Source organism: Notechis scutatus, chromosome 5, assembly GCF_049901735.1.
Source record: "Notechis scutatus isolate UNSWTSFEM ecotype Mainland chromosome 5, rNotScu1.2, whole genome shotgun sequence".
NCBI lineage: Eukaryota > Metazoa > Chordata > Lepidosauria > Squamata > Elapidae > Notechis > Notechis scutatus.
Genome location: NC_142013.1, coordinates 73,867,026 through 73,894,020, shown reverse-complemented (window position 1 = coordinate 73,894,020; position 26,995 = coordinate 73,867,026). Strand labels below are relative to the sequence as shown.

Genomic DNA, 26,995 nt, shown 5'->3' with positions numbered 1-26,995 from the left:
TTTAGTGACCAATCAGGATTATAGATGTGGCCACGTGACATGAACTACATTTCCCAGGATACCTTTAACTACATTTACCATGATGAATTCCTTTAAGGGGACAGCTCATAATTCCTAAGTAACTATCCAATTCCCATAGACTGGCTGGGACAGTACAGCATAAAACTGATTGGAAGAGAGTAAGGCTGTACTGTGTTGTTATCCAGAATTGCCATTGTTTGCCCTTTCCAATTCTTAAGAACTTTTTTTCTTAGCTTCTAAAAACTTGAATAATTTCTAAAATTAGCTGAGGGCAGCTTTCTGTTTTGAATATTTAACCTGTTCAGGATTGGTCCGCCTAAAGTATTTTCAAACCCTAGATAATCACAATAACCCAGAGGACCCCTCAGTATAGACAGAAAAATGGCAATTAACTTCTTGAGGATACTATGCATTTCCCACCATTGTATACTCACAGGATTGTAATTTAGTCAATAGGAGATTTTCATAAAACAGAACAAGGATCTAAGTTTGGATCAGAAAGTTTATAGCTATGAGTTTGTAGCCTCAGGTTGGGAAAGATTCTGGATTATCAAGATGAGCCTAAGGCAAAAGCATTTCTTTCATTCTTTTCTCTGGATAAAAGAAAGAGTTTCACCAAAGCATCTCTTTCATGTGTGTGTCAGAGAGTGGATTTAAATTAAATAAAGCTGCTAAAACAGAGGATCAGTGTTGAGAATCATTTTAGTATGGTCATAGTCAACCAAAACAAATCAATATTTTGTCAGTGTTAAATCTTCTAATTTATTGAGTCTCAAATGTGTAGTAGCTCAACAGGAAATGATATTCCTCAACTATGACTGGTCAATTTATATTGCTGCAAGGACCAGACCAGATTCTGGTTTGGAATGCTAAGAATGCACCAATGTTCTCCTAATTCATATGATTATATTTAAATTGATTGTTTTGTGATAAAAATGTTGAATCATATTTTAGTTGGGTTTCCCTTCTGTGTTTAAAGTAAACTTTGCCCGATTGCTGTTCTCTTAAAAAAAAAGTCCTTATTTCAAAATGTTAATCAAAGGTGTATATATTTATTTGTTTTGCAGTAGTATGGAATACAGAAACAAAGGCCTAATTATACTTTTTGTTATTTGCAGTGTAGCAGATTTAATTATGTTGATCATAAGATGTTAAAGTTTAATTGCTATGATTTATTTAAATGATTGTAAATTAAATATAATGCTCTGAGTTTTATTGAGCTGCTTATTAAAAAATAATTTTGGAAAGAATACTAGCTTACTCCCATAAGTAATGCTTTTTCATATTAATCAAAGTACTAAGTACTTTTATATACTCCTTGAAAAATACTGGTACGCAAGAGTAGAATATGATAATGTTGATAGTGTTATATATTCTTATAAGAAAAAAGATCTGTACTGTAAAATACAGGTATGACTATATTGAAAAAATAAAGGAAAACCAAAGCAAAATTAGGTGAAGTTTTAAAATAGGTTTTCTTATATTATGTGGTCCTGTGTAGTAAGCAATTTATTTTTAAGGTCACTTCTTTAAATAATTGTTTGATTCCTAAGTTTTTAATTCCTTATTCTTCTTCTTGGACATTGGTTATGCTATCAGACTATCAGAGATTCTAACTTTCTATCATTTTGTATAATGCAAAAAAATTAATTATTTTGCATTATGAAATAATAAAAAACTGGTATTCGGGCTTTCCCCCAATACCAAATTATAAACTACCCACCCATCCTTAAGTCTGTAGAAATGGAATGTATAATGCTTATCACCATTTCCTATCCAGCTTCTATAGCTCCTGTTTTTAGACATTGACAATAATCTGACTTTCCTGGAAAATGAGGGCCCCATTTTGAGGCAGCCTGACAATGTCAGTATAAGGAAGAAAGTAACTATTAGTGTAGCTAAGGATTTCTTAAGCCTTTCTTAAGAAGGACTGGGAATGAGGTAAAGGTTTGGGAGAAAAGTCTTGTTAGGGCAAGTAGAGACACCTCCTTCATCTTTTCCTGTGTGATATGTTTAGGTATTTTAAAAATGTTATTACATCCCTCTTAGTTTTCTTTTCTTAAAAGTAACATGTCCATTTCCTTCATCCCCACTCCATAAGATTTGTCTCCCTATCTATTAATTATGCTTTTCAATATCTGTTTTGCTCTTGTTTCTGTTTATCTGAATCCAGCTTAAAATATTTGGCTTAGAACAGTTCACAATAAATGAGGTGGGATCTGACTCTGATATCTCTCTCTCTCTCTCTCTCTCTCTCTCTCTCTGTGTGTGTGTGTGTGTGTGTGTGTTTGTTTGTTTGTGTGTGTAGTTTATAAAAACCACTGTCGATATTTCAGTAAAGTTTTTGTAAATTCTTTAACTGCTTCACCTAACATATTAGTAAAAATATGAAAGTTTTGGTCCCATGGGTGAATTCTGTGGGATTCTATCTGGTAATCCCTTTTATTGGAATCCATTAGTACTATTTTTTGCAATATTTCTAACCTCTCTAACTCCTGAATAGGTATACCATGCTGCTTGCTAAGTAAAGCATTTTGGGGTACTTTGTGAAATATCGTTTTGAAATCAAGGTAGGTTACATCCACAGTATTTTCATATTTGCCCAAGAAATTGCCTGATTGAACAAGAAGTAAGCTTAGTTGGCAAGACTTGTCTTTGTAAACACATCATCATTTCTGGTTTCAGTATTTCCACATACTTCCAGATAAATCACTTTATGACTTGCTATAGAATCTTCCCAAGTATCACTGTTATAACTTCTAATTTATAGCTCTCCAAATCCTTCCTTCTCCATTTTTAAAAGATATTTTCCTTCTCCAGTCTTATATTTCATATAGCAGGGATTTTGCAACCGCAGTAGTACACTTTCAAAACTTGGTCCATTTGACCCTGGAGGCTGAACTAATTCAAAGTCAGTTGGTATTTCATGGCCATATTTATATCAGTGAAACTTTACTTATGCTCCTTCAACCAGGTAGCTATCGTTAGTTAATACGGATGCACTAGGTGTGGTTAACCAGTTTCTGTAGGAGGATCTGGGATTTTAAGAGGTAAATTAAGTCTCTGTGATATTTAAGGCACTTTTACAACGTTCCAATGTGTACTGAAACAGTCTTCCTTATTTTGGCTACTTCTATTTGGTAAGCCACAAAAGAGAGAATAGGGAGCCAACATACTGTCATGTTCAATATTTTTTGCATCCTTGATTTAAGAAGATAGCTAAAAGGGCTGTGACTATTTTGAATAATAAAGAATCTTGCAAATGAATTGCTGTTTCTTTGCCCTCTGGAATACAGCCCCTCTCTCCTGGGAATCCAAACTGCATCCCACCATAAAAGTTGGTTATGAATGGTGTTTGAATAATGTACATTTCACATTTTAGTCCATCAACATTGTATTGGGTAGATCACTCATGTTCTCATATTATTCTACTTTATAAGGTTGTTTTGCAACTACAAATCTGTCCTCAATTGTTACTGAAAGAATAGGGCCGATTTAAGTAGTATCTTTTTCTCTCCAAGGCTTTAAAATACAAAACATTGTTATTTGTTTGTAACTTTGTACTGAATTACAAGAAAGTAGTGCACCCCCATTCTTTTTGACTGAATGACTATCTCTCACAATCAAATATGTTTTCAGTAATGTAAAGATGCTTTTCCGGTTAGGCCGCTCTCGCTAGTGAGCTCGAACTTTTCAAAGCTGTTTTCATTTGTGCAACTATTACAGTCAAGGTTGGTTTTTAAAAAATAAAAATTGACCTGACTGCAGCTAGATTCTAACAAGTTGTTTTTAGAAAAAGATACCTTAAATATAATTAGCTTTCACCGATATATAACAACATAATTTGTTTTTCACATGACTAAAATCCTACATACATTTTTTCAGAGTAACTTTCTGTTATATGTAGCAGGTTTTCAAATACATATGGATCAGATTGCACTATTACTATTTAAATAAATTAAAGTTTAGCTGAACCTACCAGAATGAAATGTCTGCATTGTATTAACATTTCATATAAAAGTTTCCACTGTAATATATCTACACGTGCTCATAAGTTTACATACCCTGGAAGAACTTATGATTTCTTGGCCATTTTTCAGAGAATATGAATAACACAAAAACTTTTTTTCACTCATGGTTATTGGTTGGCTGAAGCCATTTATTATCAGTCAACTGTGTTTACTCTTTTAAAATCATAATGACAACATAAACTACCCAAATGACCCTGATCAAAAGTTTATATACCCTGGTGATTTTGGCCTGATAAACATGCACACAGGTTGGCACAAAGGGGTTTGAATGGCTATTAAAGGTAACTATCCTCACCTGTGATCTGTTTGCGTGTAATTAGTGTGTGTGTATAAAAGGTCAATGAGTTCCTGGACTCCTGACAGACTGTTGCATCTTTCATCCAGTGCTTCACTGACATTTCTGGCTTCTGAGTCATGGGAAAGCAAAAGAATTGTCAAAGGATCTGCGGGAAAAGGTAGTTGAACTGTATAAAACAGGAAAGGGATATAAAAAGATATCCAAGGAATTGAGAATGCCAATCAGCAGTGTTCAAACACTAATCAAGAAGTGGAAAATGAGAGGTTCTGTTGAAACCAAACCATGGTCAGGTAGACCAACTAAAATTTCAGCCACAACTGCCAGAAAAATTGTTCGGGATGCAAAGAAAAACCCACAAATAACTTCAGGTGAAATACAGGACTCTCTGAAAACACATGGTGTGGCTGTTTCAAGATGCACAATAAGGAGGCACTGGAAGAAAGATGGGCTGCATGGTCGAGTTGCCAGAAGAAAGCCACTACTATGCAAATGCCACAAAGTATCCCGCTTACAATACGCCAAAGAGCACAGAGACAAGCCTCAAACCTTCTGGCACAAAGTCATTTGGAGTGATGAGACCAAAATTGAGCTTTTTGGCCACAACCATAAATGCCAGGAGTCAACAAGGCCTATGATGAAAAATACACCATTCCTACTGTGGAACATGGAGATGGATCGCTGATATTTTGGGGATGTGTGAACTACAAAGGAACAGGACATTTGGTCAGAATTGATGGCAAGATGAATGCAGTATGTTATCAAAAGATACTGGAGGAAAATTTGCATTCATCAGCCCGGAAGCTGCGCATGGGACGTACTTGGACATTCCAACATGACAATGATCCTAAACACAAGGCCAAGTCTACCTGTCATTGGCTACAGCAACCAGAGTGAATGTTCTGGGGTGGCCCTCTTAGTCTCCTGACCTCAATATCATTGAGCCACTCTGGGGAGATCTCAAACATATGTAGTTCATGCAAGACAGCCCACGAATTTACAGCAACTGGAGGCTTTTTGCCAGGAAGAATGGGCAGCTTTACCATCTGAGAAGATAAAGAGCCTTATCCACACATGCCACAAAAGACTTCAAGCTGTCATTGATGTTAAAGGGGGCAATACACTGTATTAAGAATTAGGGTATGTAAACTTTTGATCAGGGTCATTTGGGTAGTTTCTGTTGTCATTATGATTTAAAAAGAGTAAACACAGTTGATTGATAATAAATGGCTTCAGCCAACCACTAACTATGAGTGAAAGAAAAGTTTTTGTGTTATCTTTCATATTCTCTGAAAAATGGCCAAGAAATCATAAATTCTGCCAGGGTATGTAAACTTATGAGCACAACTGTATATTTTGCTATTTTTTTGTTTTATGAATATCTGATACAGTATGTTCATGCTTCATACCTTTGAATGACTGTCATGCATACTTTCCTCCCTGTTTAATTAATATAGTAATATTGAATATCATAAGATAAACATACATACATATTTTTCATGCTTTTAGGGTAAGTACTGTTGTATGGAATGCAGAAAAAGTAATAAATATTAAGCCAAATAAATAAGAAAAAAAGCAAAGTTCATTTATTATAAACTAACACTATTCATATTCTCTCATAATTTTCATTCCTACTTACATCATGTCTACCTTACACTACTTCATACATTACCTTTTGTTCTTTATACTTTCATCTTTTGCATTTTGATATAACTCCATTTAACTACAGCTGTTTCACTCTTCACCTTCTTGGTCTCTTCATTCTTCCTTAATATATTTGTTTTGCAATGTTATTCTCATTTATTCTCTCTATATCAGTGGTCCCCAACCTTTTTTGTACCAGGGACCAGTTTCACGCAGAAACACTTTTTCAAGGACCGGGTAGGGGCGTGAAGGTTAATCATTATATTTAGTATGTGATCTGAATGCAACAATTACATTTTATATTAGGCACTTTCATGAACTATTACACTATAATATCAACTCACCAGGCAGTCTGTGACCCTTCTGCTGTCTCATCGTTGTCTCGTTTACCCTTTCCAAAAAAACTCTCCAGTGAACTCTGTTTGCGAGGGCTAGCTTGCATTGCCTGATGCAGCATAAATACGCGCCAAAAGTCAAGCGCGGAAGTTAGGCGAGGGCGGAAGTGGTTGTCTTTCAAAATAAGACACCCGGAAACAAAAACATATTTTTATATATATTTTAATCACGATTATTCATTCTTTGCGGCCCGGTACAAAATGATCCACGGACCGGTACCGGTCCGGGGCCCCGGTGGTTGGGGACCCCTGCTCTATATGACCAAAGCATCTCACAGTGTTTTGAAAGCATTAGCAATTTTTTAATTTATTGCCTTTCCTTGTAGAAATCTTTTGGCACCTCTAATGAATAATTTTATAGAGCTTTTTCTTTTATATACATGTTTTATTAATGGTGTGATATATTTTAAATTTTGTCATTTGATCTTGGACTGTAAATGAATAAATAATAGAATTGTTACTTCTATTAAACATTATTTTGCTAATTAAATATGATCATACCCAGAGTAGAAAGCCAGTGCGCCTCCATATTTAAAATACATGCATAGAAATACATTAACAAAAAACAAAGTTATAATCCAAATGTGTTATGCATATTTTATAGATGTAGTGATGAAACATTGTTAAGCAGGGTTTTTTAAAAAGTAAAACTAAAGTTGACCTATTTTTTCTATTTTCAAAAAGTGTCAGATAGATTTCCCAGCTAAACAAATTAACAGCTCCTACCTCATATATAATTGAGAAGCTTTGTCCATTAATTTCTAATCTAGTTAATTATCCTAAAAAGCATGCAGGGAGGAGATGTTTAGTATTTTGTTTCCTCAGAGAAAATGCATGCATGTAACATTATACTGCCAAGGAGATTAATATTATAAATTAATGACTCAAATTTAGATAATAGCTTGTGTTTCTATAAAGAGATATAGCTCACAATTTGAGCCTTCAGTTTTAAAGGTTTGCAACAATTTCTTTATAATTTCTGTCCAGGCTGTTAATTTAAGTTAGCTTTTCAGTTGTTTAAATAGCATAACTCCTCAAGACCATTTATTTTCTATTCATCCTGTAAGTAATCAGATCAGTTTCAGATAACATCAGATGTGCTGTGTTAGAAGAACTGCAAAAGATCCATCTGATGAGAACTAGGATTTTGGCATTGTATAGATAACCGAACTGTTGAATTAAATTCAACACTTTTTTTGGACTATATATAATCACATCATGGTAGCTGAGATTGCTAGCAAAGTTATCCTTGCTGATTGCTCACCTATATAACATAAATTTGGTTGGACATGACAAATATCCTATTGCTATAATCAGAGTGGTCAGTGTTTAGGTGGATAAGGGGATATGAATACAGGTAGTCCTTGCTTAGCCACCACCGTTGGAACAGCAACTTGGTCTTTAAGCAAAACAATCATTAAGTGAACAAAAAATTTCATGATTGTGCTATGTGTATTATTTTATTTCATTTTTCCTTTGTTTTACAATTATACAACCCCAGACAGCTGGATGAGCCCAAATGGCATGATAACTCAATTCACAAAGAAGCTGGATAAAAGTTCAAATTTATAATCCTTTTTTTCCACTTCTCCGCCCTTTGAATGTTGATTTGGGACTAGAATAAATAGCAAGAAAAGATTGAACGTTTTTATTTACATTCATTGGAGATAGTGTTTACAAGAGAGTAAGCATGCACTTCAAGAGGAATGTGGTACTGCTGGTTGTTTGTCTAGTATGCTCACCATGAGCCACTTAGGAGGCAAACAAAAACCTTTAATGTGAAACTGATTAGAATCTTGTCAGTTTCAGGTAGCAGCTGCAGCCAACTATCCATAATCAACTGATTAATAACTAAGGTCACACAACTGAGCTTTGTTAACTTGCAGTTAACACTTTTTCAAGAAGTACTTGCTGCTGAAAAAAGTAGCTCAGAAATAAATCACTTATTTAGGCAACACCTAAATAAGTGTAGCAAATAAAAATGGGTCAGGCACAGGACAAGGCCTACTAATTGAGTGTAATGGCAAATATCTGACTTAAAGACACTGCAAAGATCATAAATATGTCTTTTTCTCCTATTGGGCTTAAGAAACTGTTCCACTGGGGGGGAAAGCTCTTCCTGAGCCTTATCTTGCTCCATTTGTAGAATAAAGGCTCTTGTGTTGAAAAGAAACTGTTTAGAAATTTTTTTAATTAAGTCCTTTAGGGTATAAATTGTCCCCTGGGCTTACAAAATGGCCACTCACCTCGTGGTGGAAGGCTTCAATCCAAGATGACCGCTGACTAGGGGAAACAGGCTCTGAGATCAAAGAATCGCTCCTTAGGCTATAAAGAGCCCCGAGCGAAGTCAGCAAAGGAAAAGGCAGCCGCCGGTCACACGATCAAACTGCAGGCATGGGAGAGGTCTGCAGACACTGCCCAACTTGCCTGCACAGCGCTCTGGCAACGCTGCTCCCAATGTTGCAGGAGAGAGAGCCCTGCTCTCCTGGAAGAGCAGCTACCCAGATCCCTGGGAGCTGCTTGAAGCGAGGAAAAAAGTACTGAAGATCTCTGGTGAGTGCTATCTAACAGAACGCTTTCAGAGACACAGCTACTGACTGAAAGGAGCTGAGTCAAAAGCTGGGGTCTCTCCCGGGGGCTGGCTTTTATATCTTAGTACAGACTCAGCTAAATGATGTCATAGGAAGGAGTCAACACATCCTGGGCTCTCAGTGCAGCATGGAGGACAACAAGAAGCTATCAGTTTTGGATTACATAATAATATATATAAAGCCTTCATTTGAAAGCAAAAGTACTACTGCCACTTCAAACTTACCTTCTTTAACAAATATTGATTAGAATTTAGAAATTCTTTGAATGTTTCTTTCCTGTCTACTAGATAGTTTAGCCAGGTAGATTCATTCTCTGTGGGTCTTGTTGTTTTAACCATTTAGTCATGTTGAATTCTTGGTGACTTTATAGGAAAATGCTCTCCATGTTACCCTGTCAAGTACAGCTTTTGAATGTTCATCTTTGTATCAGTTTTGATGTTATCAAGCTAGCGTGTTCTTTGCTTGCCCCCTTCTTTTTGTTCCATTAACCATTTCTAGCATCATTGTCTTCTCCAATGAATTTGCACAGATGACATGGCCGAAGTAAATCAGACATAATATTATGATTTTAGCTTCAAGTGATGTGTCTGGTTTTATATGAATCAGCACCATTCTGTTAGTTGTTCTGGCTGTCCATAGTATATGCAACAATTTATGCCAGCACCACAGTTCAAATGTGTCAATTCTTTTTTGATCAGACAGTAGGTCCAGCTCTCATACCCATACATCATTATAGGGAAGATTACTGCTCTAACTAACCTGATTTTAATATCAATATTATTTATATCATTTTTAATGTATTTAGGTATTTATTTCAATATCTCTGTTTTTTCAGATCTTATTCATCTTAACCATTGCAGTGTGGCCTAAGGGTATCTCTCTATTCTCTATGGATAAAGTACAGTGATTCAGAAAGTTCTCCTTAAATATTGAAGGACTTCTGGGGAAGAAATGGTGTACTGAGGACATTTCCAATTGCAGCTAAGAACAAAAAATGATTGATTCCCTTGATTCTCTCTGGAGAAAGAGAAGATGCAAGATTACCTAAATTGTGTTCCTCACAAGGAAACAGCAAGGCAGCATTCTCCTGAAGTTGAGAAAACTGTCAGACAAAATAATTTACTATTTTTGCTCCAGGCTCCCTCAGAGCCTTCAAAAGACACTTGTTTACACTTCCTTTACTAACCATCTTTGGAAATGGTTTATTAGTTGTTTTTAAAAAGTTAGATACCTTCAATATGGCAAGGTGAAAAGCACTAGTTGAGTGCCTTAAATCTTTAATATAAGAACATGAAACTATAAACTTTATAAATTCAAAATAAACAGCAAAAAAACAAGAAAAGTTTGGGCTGTAGCAAGTTTTAAATTGATTAAGTAAGCAGAAAAAACTGCTTTCTTTTAATATTAAGTACTATATTAAGACTCTGAAATTAATTTTAAAGAATAAATTAGAACAGAAAAAGAACTTTTATTTTAGATACTGGAAATATAACAAGATAATCAACTTACAATGGCATTCAGATATTTTGTTGAGGAATGGCAATGGACAATGTTATATTGTCAGCTATATTGTGAGTTTTTATGCACATCCTGTTCCCAGAAGAAGCTGTTACATCATAACATATTACATAAAAAGATTTGAAAAAAAATTATCTGACATAATTGTAGAGAGCAATGTGGGTTCATTGCTGTATGTGTGAGAAAAAGCTCCAAAAAATAAGAAGGAAATAAAAGTGCCAAATCAAGAGAGTAATTGGAGTAATTTTTTCCTTCTGGATTTACAAAAGGGACTTGTTAAAATTTTGAAAAAAAAATTGACAGAGGATAATGATAATTAAATGAATTAAAGAGTAAGATTGTTTCCTGTAAAAAAGAAGGAATATAAAAATTGGCTTTTTTGATCAGGATTAAAATGGGATATGTTGTTACATGCAGGGATAGGATTCTACTGGTTCTCACCTATTCTCTAGAACCTGTTGTTAACTTTCTAAGCAGTTCGAAGAACCAGTTGTTGGAAGAAATCTCCTTTTGTTTTTTTTTTCCACTTTACAAGGCTAATCCTGTAAGGAAGGCGGGAAGGAAACATTCTGATGTTGTTGCTTACAGAAACACCTCTCCGTTAACCCTTATTACATTCTTGCCAGTACGCCTAGATTTCCTGTCTTCAGAGCTTCTGGGGCTTGACTTTCTTAAAGAGAAAGAGTTGTTTTAAGCTTTTTACACTGCTGTTGGGAAGAAATACTCCCCTGGACAATCAGCACTTTGAAGAAATAATTGAATCATGAAGCAGAGCTGCCTGAAAGAAGCTTTTAATGACAAGGAACCAAGGGGAGTGGCATTCAGTAAGGCTTCTTGGCTAGCTAGAAAGATTGACATTCAAATGTGAGTTTACATACCCTTTCTGAGTTTTGGTCTAAAATTGGTTTTTTTGATGAAGTTTAATTCTGTGTTTGGTGATGTTTAATCCTGCATTTATTGATGGGATAATTTTCCCTATTCAGGTTTGTTTGGAAGGAAAAAGGTTAATCTCTGTTCCTGAAAAGAAACTGGGTTGAGAAATCTGGCTAGTTCCTATGTCTAATTGTTCTGGTAACTGGTGTTGAGTTTTAATTACTTGTATTGTGTTTGAAATTTTTCCTGCCTCATTGTTTCTTTTTTTATCTGGGGAGTGGGTCTTTCTTCACTGCTTTAGTGGTATCTGGCACTGTCTTTTGGGGGTGTACTTCTAAGAGGCAGGATGAAAGCTTGGCACTGATTTTTTTACTGCCTTTCTGGGGGTCATGTGACCTTTCCTTAAATCTGGATGATTTCCTTAGTATATTTTGTGAGGTGAGTGAGACCGGCTGGTGTCTTTAAGTGGTGCAAATGGTTCTAAGGATTGTTTCCCCCAGATGTGCTCTTTCTGGAGAGCTTAAATGTCCTATCTGCTGAAGGGTTTCACTTTATGAGCAAGAGTTGGCTGCTGATAGTTATCATTGCATTTTAACTATTTTAATTCCTCAAGGTGAGCTCTGGCACCCTGCCTGATTTGTAACTCTGGCTTGCAGGTATTTTTAAACTAATGATTGGTATTTAGGGCAGCTTTTGGCAAACAAAGAAGCTTTTTACAATGGCACTGAAAAAAGTGACATGACCGTTTTTCGCGCTTACAACCATTGCAGCATCCCCTGAGTCAAAAGGCCAGGCGAGGAGAAGCGCCCCTCAATGTGAGTGATGTCGAGTTGCCCATGACCGGCCAGTCACATGACCAGCAAGCCACACTCACCCAGTCACATTACCAAGCCATGCCCACCAACTAAGTCACGCCCACAGAATTGGTTGTTAAAAAATTGGAATCCCATCCTTGGTTACATGAGTGAGTTCTTACTGGACTTGCTGACACCTGGATTAGAAAAGGTATTGTGTACAGTACTGGATTCGCATACAGTTAAATGTTCAGATATTTAGTTTAGTTTAATTTATTGTCATTGCACCTCATGCGATGAAATTATATAAATGGTGTTTATCAAATGTGTGTGGAAGTCCAGAAACAATGCGTCGGCAGACCAATTTCTCAAAGTAGTTCATGATGATAGGAGTGAGTGCCACTGGTCTGTAATCATTGAGGTGGTTGATAGGGAACTTCTTTGACAGTGGAACAATGGTGGAAGCCTTCAAACAAGATGGAATAGTGGATTGGGATAAAGACCGATTGAAGATCCTGGTAAAGACTCCAGCCAATTGATCAGCATAGTTTTTAAGCACTCGGCCAGAGATATCGTCAGGACTGGCAGGCTTTCTAGGGTCCACAGCCCTCAGAATGCTCCTCACCTCCTGTTCTTCCACAATGAGGTGGGGGCTACAATGGGCTAGTGGCTGTATTATCTGTCTCTGATATCTCCACTAAAGCAAGCAAAGACATGATTCAGCTCCTCTGCCAATGAAACATCCCCCTCAGCAGGGATGATATTGATCGGTTGATGGTTAGTAATTTGTTGAGTCTCTCGCCACACCTGCCTTACGTTATTACTATAAATATCAATTGATAAGTTTTATATTTATTCACCATTGTGATTATTTTAGCTCACTGTTTGCACTTTCGGCTGATACCTGGATTGGAAAAGTTGTTTATTGGATTTGCCTATAGTTTTGTGATAGGATGAAGAGTCATATATTTGTTAAGAGAAAGTGAAGTGGCAGTGAATAGTGTTCAGTTATAATTATTGGAAAACTAAGTACTATGCTCCTGCTGCTCTTGATTGAACTTAGTTTCTTTATGAAGTTTACATGCAGGCAGTATCTTGCCATTTGAATGATTTCCTTTAAGCTCCTCTTTTCTTAGTAAGCATATCCATCTCTTTAATGTTTTCTCAAAGGACTTGATTTTCATGTGCAATGCCACCTGGTTGTACTTCTATTAAATCTAGCAGAATCGTGAAATCCAGCGGAATATTAAATCCTCAAAATGTTGATTTTGCATTCCATAGGAAATAAAATAAATACAAACCAGCCATAACATTTCTCTTATTTTGGAGAGGTGTAGCTTCAAAATCATTTATGTTAATGTGCAAATCAAATCAACCAAGACCCAATTGAGATTTGTGATTCAGTCAGATTCAATAAAGGTGAACTGCTGTAACCAAAATGTTATTGAATCACCATATCTATGTATTGATTTAGTTAAAGATGTTATTAAACAGGATTGCTTTTGAACTAAAACTTGAAGTTTAATCTTCTCACAGACCTCATTTGTTCTAACACTTGGCTTCTATTTTGTTTTTAGTTTTACTATTACTATATAAATAAATAAATAAATTGAGTGTTCTCCATTGGGTAGCTGTGAGAGTCCAGGCAAGGGTTAACTCCATCTCCTAGCTGATTGGACTGAGTCTGTCAAAGCTGCTTAGTCCCACCTCTGTTGCTAGTCTTCCCCAGCTTTTGACTCAGTCCCACAACAGGACGGATGTGTTAGATTGCTTCTCTTGCAATTTTGCTAATTATCTGTGATTCAGCTTCAGTCGAAGGAAATTTGGTTAGTGCAAAGGCGGCTGCATTAGTTGATCTGCCTTTGAGAAAGCGGCGGGGAGGGCTTTGGCTGCCCAAGCCACTTCGGCATCGAGCGCTGCGAGCTGTTTTTAGAATTGTAATGGTTACATTTACTACTTTCCTGAAAGAGATTGTACAAAATATAAATTTCCATCATGAAGTATTCATTTAGCACCAGTGAAAATGTTGTGGTTAAAATGCCTGCTTGTACAAATTACAAACATTAATCACAATAAGAAACTGTTTTGTTCAGACTTTTCAAGATCAAGAGTTAGAAGGAAAAGGGGGGTATTAAATTAAACACTGGATTTCATATATATTTTTCATAATGTTTCAGCTTTTACAACCTGGGTGGCAAGCTTGATTTTTAATGTTTCTTGGAAAGAAGTTTAGAAGTATTCTTTAAAACATGAGAGGATAAAAAAGTAGTTGGGTAATTTTTCACATGATGTTTTGAACTATAAATCCATTGAAATGAGTGTTTAAGCTGTTGTAGACATGTAGACATGTAAAAATGTTTAAACATGTAACTATAACTGAAAATTTGAGTTTGTATTTCAGATCTTGAGGTTTTTTTAATAGTGATTCAGAATATATGCTTACTTTAGAATCACCACTTACTATTTTAAAGAGGAAAAAGTAGTTCATAGAAAATACATGATTTGATTTTACCTTCAGTTTTTGCTTATTAACATTTCCTTTTTCTTGCCAGTTCTCTATATTTTATCAAGATTACAATTTCAGATATCTTTCTTTGGCAAGTAGCATTAGAAAAGTTTGTAGATATAGCTCCAGAATTCTTCCTCACCCAGGCAGATCTACTATATTACTCTTCTTGTAGAAATTGCTATATACCAATAAAGGAGAAACATCTTGCAGATGTTTCATTACCCAAACTAGGTAACATCATCAGTACTAGTAAGGAGGGGGTTTGCTCATAGATATATACAGAAGCCTGATGATGGCAGATGAGATTCTGCTGAAACGTTGCTACAACTTTAAAAGAACAACTACAATGACGTGGGAAAATACCCGAACCAAGCCGAATACCATACATGTAAGTACCCGCGAAAACTTAAGAATATATATATATATATATATATATATATATATATATATATATATATATATATACACACACACACACACACACACACACACACACACACACACACACATACATATACATATATACATATCTCACAGATATATATGTTACACACACACACACACACACACACGCTACATACTGTATCTCCACTACATTTATTCAGTCTAAGTGTAAGATCATCCACAATCTCCAAAGAAGCAAGATAGTATAGTTAATATTTGGAAAAACTCAGCAAGTTTAAGATGTGTGGACTTAAGCAACTGTAAATGGTTTTTTCCAATTTATGATGTCCTTTAATTATAATATTCATCTTGTTGATATGCCACCCAAATTAGTTCACATAAGATGAGAACAATCGTTTTAAATCAACCTTCCTTCTTCCTAATATTTGTTTGTTTATTAGAGTTGTACATTGCCTATCTGTATGTGTTGGGTTTTTATTGTCAAAATTCCAAGCTAAGCACCAACAAAGCCAATTCTAAGAATTTCAGCCAAACCGAAAAGGAGCAAATGGGAAGAAAGATCTAGATTTTGTCCATTGAAAAAAGTATTAGCATTTAGGCCAGATATCCTAAATCTATTTTTAGTTGTAAGAGATGTTAGGAAAGAAGAGTTGAGGTCATTTATGTCTGATAAAACAAAGCAAAGCTGACAATTAAGGATTTTTTTCCAGCATAAGATATTAATGAAAAGAAACAAAACTCTGAATTCTCCAAGGACTATAACTTGATACAAAGTTATCATTCCACATGACACCAGATAAGGTGTAACATAGCCTGCTTGTTCATACAGGTGTCGTTATGGGAACGTCAACATTTTTGCATTAACAATGAAAACTGATCAGCAAATGGGTCTTTGTGTGTGTGTGTGTGTGTGTCTTTTGAGATGGCAGCATTCATCTTTTATCTGTTTAAATCTGAGACATGATTCCCTTTCCTCCTGTTCCTTGTATGTTGTCAGCACTTGAAAATAGATTTGTAACTATTCTTGGAATGTTCTGTATTATTCTTTAATGAAGTTTTTTTTTGGGGGGGGGGGTAATTACCAAATTTCCCATCATCGGTTTAAGGATTTATAGCACTTTGTACAGTTCTGTTCAGAAATCAGCTTTCTTTGTACATGGCATGGCATTTTTTTTTTTCATCAGTGATTGAAAAGCTTTAGAATTGTGTTAGCCATTTTAATAAATAGCTTTGGAACTCTCATGCATGAATCCAGGTTAATTTATTTCAGAAAATGCTGCCATACTCATGTTTTAATGTACAGTGTTCTATGAAATGATAAATTCAAAAATAACTTAAGGAAACTGTAATACTGGGTAAAACTAAATTTGTAAAATACAGAAACATAAATATGTTACTTTTTAAGCTTGTAGAAGGCTTTCTACAACTAAGGGAGCATTAATTTGATTGATAACTAATGGTAACAACTCATTTATCAGTAAACCTATAACAAATCATGAATGTATACCAGGAATTTTCATGTCCAGAAATGTGTTTTAGGCATAAGATCATCTGCATTTTTTCAAAACATTTATTGAAATTAAAACATTTATATCTCAACTAAGGGGCATACATAAGTGCACATTCGTGCCTACCATCCCTGTCCTATTGTCCCCAATTATTTGTACCTATTTCATGTATTTATACTTATGTTTATTCTTATTTCTATTATATTGTGTTTGACAAATCAAATAAATAAATAAAAACTTCAATTTTGTTGATGTTAGATTTTCCTATTCTTCGATAAATCTATCCTAACAAATTATCAATGTCTGTTCAGTTCATGAACATATTGTATTATCAGTGTAATAGCTGCTGATTTACAAATCTAATCATCTTTTTTTCTAGCTTTGGCTTAGACACAGCACAAGAAATTTTATTTTCAATATGGTCCTTTACAAATAATGCTGGTGGGTAGTTGTATATTTACAGAAAGCTGTATTTTTATAGTTCTATTAAAAATGAGAAATATAATAATAAAAACTACCGTAATACTTTGTTAAAGATGCAGAAAGAAAAATATAGTAAAGAAAAAAATAAATATATGGTAAAGAAAAAGAAATATAAAAAGAAATGACTCCTCTCTCATCACCAAAATTGTGGACAATTGAATTTGTATAGTTGATTTATTAAAAAATACAAAAATATAATAAAAACTAATACATTTTTAAAGATGCAGAAAGAAAAAATAAAAATATAGTGAAGAAAAAATAAATATATGGCAAAGAAAAAGAAATATAAAAAGAAATGACTCCTCTCTCATCATCAAAATTATGGACAATTGTAAGAGAAAGTTATGACTTTCTCTTAAAACACAGCAAATAGCCTCTTCTTCCCATAGCCCATCTTTTATCTATGTAAACAAATCCTCAAAGCCTCATTGTTTCAATCCTGATGTCAGCAAAAGGGTTGCCAGAGATAACAACATATCTGTTTTAACGTTGATTAAATAAACCATATTTGATTTATATTCCTTTCTTTCCCTTGTAACAATTTTGATCTTTAATGCCTTCAAATCTTCCCTTTAAGATGTCCTAGAAGTTGATTTCTTTTTATATTTTCTTGGCCCCTTCCTCTTCAAAATTTTTCAAAGCTTTAACAAGACTCTTTTTTAAATCCTATTGGAAAATTATCCAAGCCGTTCTCTTGGTTTGTTAATATTCCTTTTAATTATTATAACAGCTTGTAACCTTTGTATGTCCAGTGTTACATCTTTTTGCAGTTCATTCTTGTAGTCTGTTGTTTTTAAATCTACTTCAAAATCAGTCTCAACCATGTCAGGTAAAACTTGTTCCATTTTTATAATATATTTTAAACACAACTTTTCTATACAGGCAGAAAAAATTAATTTGAGGGTCCAAAAATATTCTCCAATATGTCCAATTTTAATATAATTTGTTTCTTTCTATCAGTTGAATTTAACCATTCTTCTTCCTGATCTATCCTTCTATTTTCCTCTGGCATCCAATTTTTAAAGTTTTATCTTTAAAAAAAACCATAAAAAAAAAACCATTTTCCTACAGGAAATATTCTTTAAAATCAATTCCAAAATCTCCTTTTAGATTTATTTGTACCCTTAGTCTATTTGTAGCTTTTTTTTAAATCCCCCTTTTGCTATTTATTCCAAAAACATTTTAAGTCATTAAATTTGTATTTTGAATGTCTTTCACTAAGGTTTGAAAAAAATTACCCAGTGTTGTAAAACCTGTCAATACAAAGTCATAATAGCTGGGGGAAAAACTGTGCAACAAAAAATAATGTCCTCTTTTGGCATTAAATACAAACTAGTGTATATAACCATCTCAAAGTACTATAGAATGTAGTTTTACAATGAACAGAAGTCTTCCAGGAATGAAATGGCAAACTGAAGACTGCTCCACAAAACATGGAGCTGATGATTGTGGCAGAAGAAAGCGCTGGCAAGTATATCAGATCTTTGTAATTTGTCTCGGGACAAAGAGAAGAGTTGAGATTATCAACATGCTCGAAACAGTTGGTCCTTATGAGGAGACTGTAAGACAATAGTCTGCAGTTTTAGAGCTCTGGGACATGAGGGAATAGCCATCTTGCTCAAATCATGGTTGGCACTATTAAAAGGATACTGGTTTTGGACACTTCCTTTCTAATCACTTTAGGAAATAATTCATTCTCCCATGAGCTGTGAAGAGCATCCAGTAGTAGGAGGTGCTTCAGTCTCTGCATGTCTAGGCTGGGCTTAATTTGTGGAATGCTCCTCCTCCTCCACGGGACTCCTCCCCAGTGTTCCTCAGTTTTGGCTCAGCCTCATTGAGGATAGGCAGTGCTTTTTGTTCTTCCTTGGCCGAAACAGGAGAATTATTCAGCAGGCTTGGAAATAGTCCAGTTTGGGTTTTTTTCCCCAGGCTTTTAGGCTCCAAATCACATTACAATCTCCCGACATTATCTCTCTCCATCTGGCTATTGGAGATCGTTTGCATTTTTGGGCAGAGCCGTTTCGCACCCCGAAGCGGTGGGCGGCTTTGGCATTGCTCCGAGCCCCCCCCCCCACTACTTGTTCTACCCCCTGCCATTGTGATTCCACATTGGCTTTTTCTACATCGGCAATAGCGGCGTGGGCGTTTTTGCCCTCATCCGAGTCGTATTGTTTGATTTTTTTCCCCTCAGAATGCCGTCATGGTGTGGAAAGCATAAAAGCTTAATTCTTTCCACCCCTTCCCTGGCCGTTTTTTAGCCACAAGGAGAAGCCGTCAGAGGCATTTTCTCCATGAGGCGGGAGTTTGTTGCTGGGAAGCGCGTGCATGCCAAAAGTAATGGCCATTGTTTTGCTTTTGTTTTTAAAGACTGCGTGGCCGCGCTATTTGTAACTTGAGCTGTGTGAGGTAGTTTTCCTTCCCGATCAGAGGTTTCTCTTCAGATAACCTAAGGAATTATTACAACTCGTTTTCTTATTAGATTCGAGGCCATCCATGCATTATTGTTGGCTTAACCCTCACAGCCTTACCCACCCAGCAGCACAACAGCGAGCACCCAGGCCCGTGTCCGCCTGTGCAGGGAAGCTGTTGAAGGTCTCTCTTTATTATCTTGGCCTTTCAGACGTTCTTAATTTGGCTGTTTGGATATTCACTATATCAAGCTGTTTTTTCTATTAATTTAGATATATATATTTATATCTATATATATTGGTGATTATCATTCACTCCAATAATAATAATAATAATAATAATAATAATAATAATAATAATAAGTATTAATATATTAATAACAACAGATATTATTACTGTGATACGACTCATATTATATATACATATATCTTTAAAAAAAAGAAGGAGATAAGATATTATCAGGGCAACCGGCTCCTTCTTGGATCAGGCCCCTGGGCGTGCCAACCGCCTCCACAGTATCGCTTTGAATAACGAGCATACTACATTTCTTTCAATCAAAACGGCAGGCGGTAAGTAGCTCTCAGACCTCAACATTAAGGGTCAAAGCTAAATCTCAGCACAAATCTAAGCAGACAAAAGGTCACTAAAGCTTCAGAAAAAGATGCCAACAGGCGCCATAAAGCATTAGAAAAGCAAATAGATAAGTGTGCAAGGGAGGCACACAGGGCCTCATAGGACTTCCCCCCCAGTCCAGGACCGTCTACCTCTTCCCACCCTCCTCCTCCCCTAGATCTCTCCCTCTCATCCAGACGCAGCTTGGTTCCCCAGAGTCAACAGGCCCAGTTACCTGGAACACCGACCATGCGAAGGGCTCCCGAAGCTACATTCACTCCAACAGCTGCCAGTCTTCAACAGGACGACATTCTTCCAGAGGAAGTTCCAGAGAGGATGAAGGCGTGGATGGAGCTGGCAATCCGCCAGGGAATTGCAGCAGGTCTTCAACCCGCAGTTCTGACCAGGGAACATCCTGTAACCATTGATTATGATTCTCAATCGCCAAGGTCGTTGACCAGATTGGAGCAACACTATACGTAGGTACAGTTACAGGGGGAAACACCCCTCCGAGGGCCGACGGAGGAGGAGGAGGAGGAAGATCAAATTGATCAAATGGAACAGATTAAATCAGGATCAATACAGGACAGTGACCCAGCCCTGTTAGAAGCGAACCCCTTAGAAAGGGGGATGTCTGAGGATGAGGGTCTTGTTCCCGATCAAACTGTATTTAAAGGCTTATTCCACCCACAACTATTCAGATCACTCTTATTTAAGGCAAAAAACATTGTACACCTGAACAAGTCGGCCCCTTCTACCACTTCAACTCCTTCAGAAGAGGGACCAGAAGATCTAATTTTCAACCAACCGGTACTCGAGGTAGATGTGATTCCAGTTCCTCACATGTTTTCGGACCTGGTACAGAAACAGTGGGCGTCCGCAGCAGTGTACCCTGCCCCCATGGGATATGACAGGAAATATTTTAATTTGGCCCCTGATTTCTCAAAATTGTTGACTACTCCTGAGGTAGACGAACCTATGGTGGGATTAACGTCCTCATCCTCCATTCCCAGTGAAGCGCTGGAGGCATTAAAACCGGAAGAAAAACGGGCCGAGCTGGCCCTATGCAGGGCCCATCAATCTGATGCATGGGCCATTAGAGTGGCTTCCGTTCTTCTCTCAGGTGGCGCCATCTCTTACGGGAGTATGTCCCCAATTCCAACATTAGAGTGCACCAAGATATTGCAAAACTTATAGCAGCCACATTCTCAGCTGACGCAACTTATCATTTGGTCAAGTTTTCAGCCAAAACCATTACTTCACATGTCACAGCGCAACACTTACTATGGTTAAAACATTGGCAAGCCGACATTAAGCACAAATGCAAGCTGGCTTCATCTCCTATTGCGAGAGGCAGACTGTTTGGCCCTGCCCTAGACCCACTGTTAATCGAAACCCGAAACAAAAATAAAATTTTACCTTCCCTTTTTTGGAAGTCAGATTCTAGAAACCCTCAGTCCTTTTGGAGGGGATCCTTTTGGCCCTTTTATCAGGGACCCTTCTCAGCCAGATACCAGAGACCCACATCATTCAGACCAGGGCAGCAGCCAGAGAGGTCCGACTTCAGGGATAGGAACAGAAGGGGTGGCCAATCCAAGAGATCCTTTTGAGGAGCAGGAAATAGGTCTTTCCGGCGTCCAAGATAACTCCCTGGACCCGACTCCCATTGGTGGATGCCTTAAATTATTCACGGACCAATGGGGCTCTTCAATGTCTGATTCCTGGATCAGAGACATGATCAGATTTGGCCTTGTGCTAGAGTTTCAATCCAGTCCCCCAGACTTCTTTATGTCGTGCCCTCTTTCCAGAAATCCGATTAAACGCAATCTTGTGGAAATAGCTATCCAACATCTACTGGACATACGAGCCATCCAACCAGTAGCTACCAACCAACAAGAGCAAGTTTTCACATCTTTTTGTTGTTCCCAAAAGTTCGGGTGTGTGTGTGTGGAGAGCAATATTAGATCTGAAGCGTCTTAACCGTTTCTTAGTATATCTCAAGTTTAAAATGCACACCCTGCAATCTATCTTACTTGGCATCAGAAAAGGTGACGTCCTTATGTCTATAGATTTGACGGAGGTGTACCTACATATTCCTATTTGGCCTTCCCACTATAAATTTTTGAGATTCTGTTATAATAACCACCCTTTTGAATATGTGGCCCTTCTTTTTGAACTAGCTTCTGCACCCAGGACCTTCACAAAGGTTCTTGCAGCTCTCGCTGCTCATCTCTGTACGACTCCAGTGTTACCTCAATGACATATTTATTAATTTTGTCATCTTCCCATCATCAAGTAGTCAGAAATACTCAGACCACATTACAATCCCTACAACAACACGGGTTCTCAATCAATTGGAAAAAGAGTCGTTTAACACCTTCGACTCGATTAATCCATCTGGGGGCAGTCATAGATACGGTGGAAGGCAAAGTTTTCCTGTCACCAGATAGACAAAACAGCATTCATCAATTAGTTAAGGAGATCAGGGGTCTTAAGAGGGTGTCCCTAGCGGAACTATCAAAATTGTTAGGCAAGATGATCTCATGTATATCTATCATCCCTTGGGCCCGGCTCCACACTAGATCCCCCTCCAGTGGTTCCTGCTCCTGTACCAGCACTCCAGCCGAAGCAACTCCAAATACAAAGTCAAGGTACCATCAAAGGTCCTCATATCTCTCCTCTGATGGACCAGACCAGTCATCAACAGATGCTGCCTCTTCAAAGAGCCCCACAGACTTACCATCACCACTGATGCTAGCCTGTTTGGATGGGGAGCTCACTTTCAATCGCTCACAGCCCAAGGCCGCTAATCCTCCATAGAACAGTCGTGCAGCATAAATTGGCTGGAGCTTTGAGCAGTACACCTGGCTCTCTGCAGCTTCCTTCCACAGGTACACAATCAACACATACTAATATTGACCAACAACGTAACAGCAAAAGCTCACATAAACAAACGGGGGCACACAGTTGAAACACCTTATGTGGGAAGCAGAAAGCTTGTGTGGTTGGATGGAGAACAACCTGCTTTCCATCAGGGCAGAGCACATTTCGGGCCTGTCGAATACACAGGCAGACTGGCTAAGCAGGGCCGCGATCGATCAATCGGAGTGGCACCTCCATCCGACCCTGTTTCAAGAGGCTGTCAGAAGATCCAGGCAGCCGGTGATAGACTTGTTCGCTTCCCCCCTCAACTCTCAGCTCCCCAGATTCATTTCCAGGTACCCCTTGCAAGGAGCGGAGAACTTCAAAGCGCTCCGCTGCCGTTGGCCCCTGGGTCTTCTGTACACATTCCCACCACTTCCACTGATCCCCAAGTTCATCCAGAAGCTGCTAGACGAGACGGTGGAGCTGCTTCTAGTAGCTCCTTACTAGCCCAGACGGCCATGGTTTGCAGACCACCTCAGTCTATCCTTATCAACATCATGGAGAATTCTGCCAGACAGGGTTTTGCTAACACAGGGACCCCTTCAACATCCAGACCCTCAATGGTTGCACCTGACCGTGCATTCAAAAGTGATCAAACCATCAACCAGAAAGCATAGGAACTGAGAAGTGGTCTGTGGTCACCACCTGCAGAACCACTCCTTTATTGGGGATGTCTTGCTAACTGCCTATGCTTTCCACCTGTTGTCTATTCCATTTGCACAACAGCATGTGAAATTGATTGTCAATCAGTATTGCTACCTAAGTGGACAGTTTGATTTCACAGAAGTGTGATTGACTTGGAGTTACATTGTGTTGTTTAAGTGTTCCCTTTATTTTTTTGAGCAGTGTAGTTTTCCTTGTAGTGATCACTTCTGCTCATCGTATTTCGGAACTGGCAGCTTTGTCAATCAGACAAGACCTTTGCATCTTCCATTCTGACCAGGTGGTCCTTCGTCAAGATCCTACGTTTATACCCAAAATTAATTCGGTTTTTTCAACAGGGCACAAGAGCTGATACTTCCTAATTTCTGTCCCCGGCCATCCCAAGGGTTAGAACTACAATGGCATCGGCTTGATGTGAGATGAGCATTGCGCATATATATTCACCGCACAGTGACTTTCAGAAAAACGGAAGCTTTTATTTGTGTCATTTCAGCCCAACACTCAGGGATGCAAGGCTTCATCTTCCATAATAGGCCGTTGGCTACGGGCCGCAATAGCGAAAATGTATCAGACTCAATCACTACAGGTGCCCAGGGGCATAATAGCTCATTCAACAAGGAGCACCGTAACATCAGCAGCGTGGGTCACGCAGGCACCAATAACTGAAATTTGTCGAGCCACAACCTGGGCCTCTCCATCGTCCTTCATTAGGCATTATAAAATAGATGTGTTTGCATCTGCTGAGCCCTCCTTTGGCAGAAGAATTCTGCAACGGGTCCACAGGGACCAGGAGGGGAGTACAAGCCAGACGGAGTCCCTCCCGTAGAACAGGCCAAGCTTTGGTATGTCCCACTACTGGATGCTCTGAACAGCTCATGGGAGAAAGGGTGTTGGTACTTACCTGACATGCCCGTTCTCTTTGACCTCTGAAGAGCATCCAGCCCCACCCTTTTTCCATCCGGTGGGGTCCTGTTTCGGCCAACAAAATGTTAGGACATTGAGGGCGAGGGTGTTTATTTCTCTCATCTTCGCCAAAACTGGGGAACGCTGGGGTGGAGTCCCGTGGAGGAGGAGGAGCATTCCACAAATTAAGCCCAGCCTAGACATGCAGAGACTGAAGCACCTCCCACTATTGGATGCTCTTCACAGCTCAAAGAGAACGGGCATGTCAGGTAAGTACCAACGCCCTTTCTCAAAATGAATAATTCAGTTTTGTGCATGAGAATGTCAGGAAGTTAATCAATTAGAAAGGATTTGGAGAAGGATATGAAGGGCATTTTTACTTAAGGATATTAGGTTCTCAGTTCTAGGTATATGTTAGTAGATAATAAAATTATTGATAATATTGAGATTGAATATTAAGGCCTTTTGCAAGGTGTCAAACTCTAAGCCTATATATAATTAATTCACTGAGATTGTGGTTGCTAATATGTTCCAGTATAATTAGTGTAGCTGGTTGCTTTGAAATCTTAGAAAAAATGTTGAGATACGCGTTTTTAAAAATTTCACAACTAGAGTATAGTTGTTATATAATACATTTAAACTGATGGATGTTCTAATATCACCTAGAAAATATCACAAATCTCATATAGCAATAGCACTTAGATTTGTATATTGCTTCACAGTGCTTTACAGCCCTTTCTAAGCAGTTTTACAGAGTCAGCATATTGCCCCCAACAATATGGGTCCTCATTTTACTGACCTTAGAAGAATGAAAGAATGAGTCATATGAAAATCCTGAAATATTTTGAAATGTGTTATTCTCTTAATAATTTAGGGTTATCATGAGCTTCTTGCGGATCACAAGAACAGTATTACCAGAAATTTTAAAGTAAATTTTTATGAATAATAGAAAGTGATTTAAAAGTCTTTAATTTCCATGTTAACTATATTAATTATAGTTTAAATATAAAACAATATTTTGCAATCACGATTAAATACAGTTTATAAAATCAGCATGCAAAATAAATTACAGTATTTCAAAATTTTAACTATATGGAATGTTGACAAGTCTGCAAGTTTTGAGTTTTATTTATCTACTAAATTTTTATGGCTACTCATGTCACAGGTGATTCCAGGCAATATACAGCAAAAAATATAAAACCACAAACATGTCTAGAATAAGCATGTAAAAAGTTTTTTTATATATTTTGTATTTTGACTTGTCTGGAATAAAATATTATATCAGTAAAGCATACAAAAATGTTTGTTAAAAAACATAAAATATGTAAAAGATTAGATTTGCATTGGAGCTGGAATCTCAATTATGAACACATTCCTCTTTTAAAAGTCATGTAACTTATCTCTTTCACTCCTTATCCATTCTCTGGATTTTGTGACTTTTTTCATATTAGATTCGTAGATAAGTTATAGAAATTTTTGTTTTTTTAAATCTAAGAGCATTTCTATAATTGATAGTTTAAGAATGTAGAAATAATATTTCTTTCTAATCGGTTGTTCTACAGTTCTTCATGTTTTCATATAAGCTTACTGAAATTCCACTTTCTGTTCTGGAAACAAGTTTCCAACCAATGACTTGGTTTTTTGCTTTTGTTTGGTTTGTTTTTGCCTTCAGAAGTTCTTTCTTAGTCTGTTTGGTACATATTATGAAGAAAGAACAAATGCTGCTTTAACTACAAATGTTATATTTATTATTAAATTCAAAAAGGCAGTTGTGCAACAGTCTTTGTTGAGGTGTATGGCAATAAACGGTTCCGCCCACCCTCTTTCAGGCAAATATATGTGTAATATGGTGTGTTTCAGAATGAAGCAAGAAATTATCAGAAGCAAGAAAAAAATGTAACAGTTACAAGGATGAGTAAGAAAAGGGGTAAATGTCTGTGTTGTATTGTTTTTTCCTATAAAGATTTCTTTAGAGAACTAACACATTAAATGTAGTTCCTTGTATTGTTTCAGATACCATTTTTTCCTCCATATAGCAGTGTTTCTCAAATTTTTAGATGTTAGCTCCTGTTTAAAGAGCCACCTGGAGGCTTTGACTAGAGGGGCAAGTTCCCAGATCTGGCTGATGCACTCAATGAATGACATCTTGGCTTCAGTAACTCATACTCTCATTATAAGGGACTTCAGCATTTTTATATCAATGATGGGATAAGTTTTGATTACTTAGTGATCTAATTCAGGGATCCCCAACCTTTTCGACGCCGCGGCCCGGTTCCGACATCAGCTGGGCGCCGTGGCCCGGTACCGGCGTCAACTGGGCGCCGCCATCTTTTATGACGAAAAGGCGCTTCCGGTGACGTCACGAGCGCAGCATCATAAAAAGATGGCCTAGCGCTCTGGTGAGCTTTTCGGTAGA

The 26,995-nt window shown here is 37.3% G+C and overlaps 1 protein-coding gene across 3 annotated transcripts in view; it reads left to right on the top strand.

Moving 5' to 3' along the window:
* Positions 1 to 26,995, top strand: part of SHROOM2 (shroom family member 2) — a 131,090-nt gene that overhangs the window by 42,751 nt on the left and 61,344 nt on the right. The gene's annotated exons all lie outside the window — the stretch shown is intronic.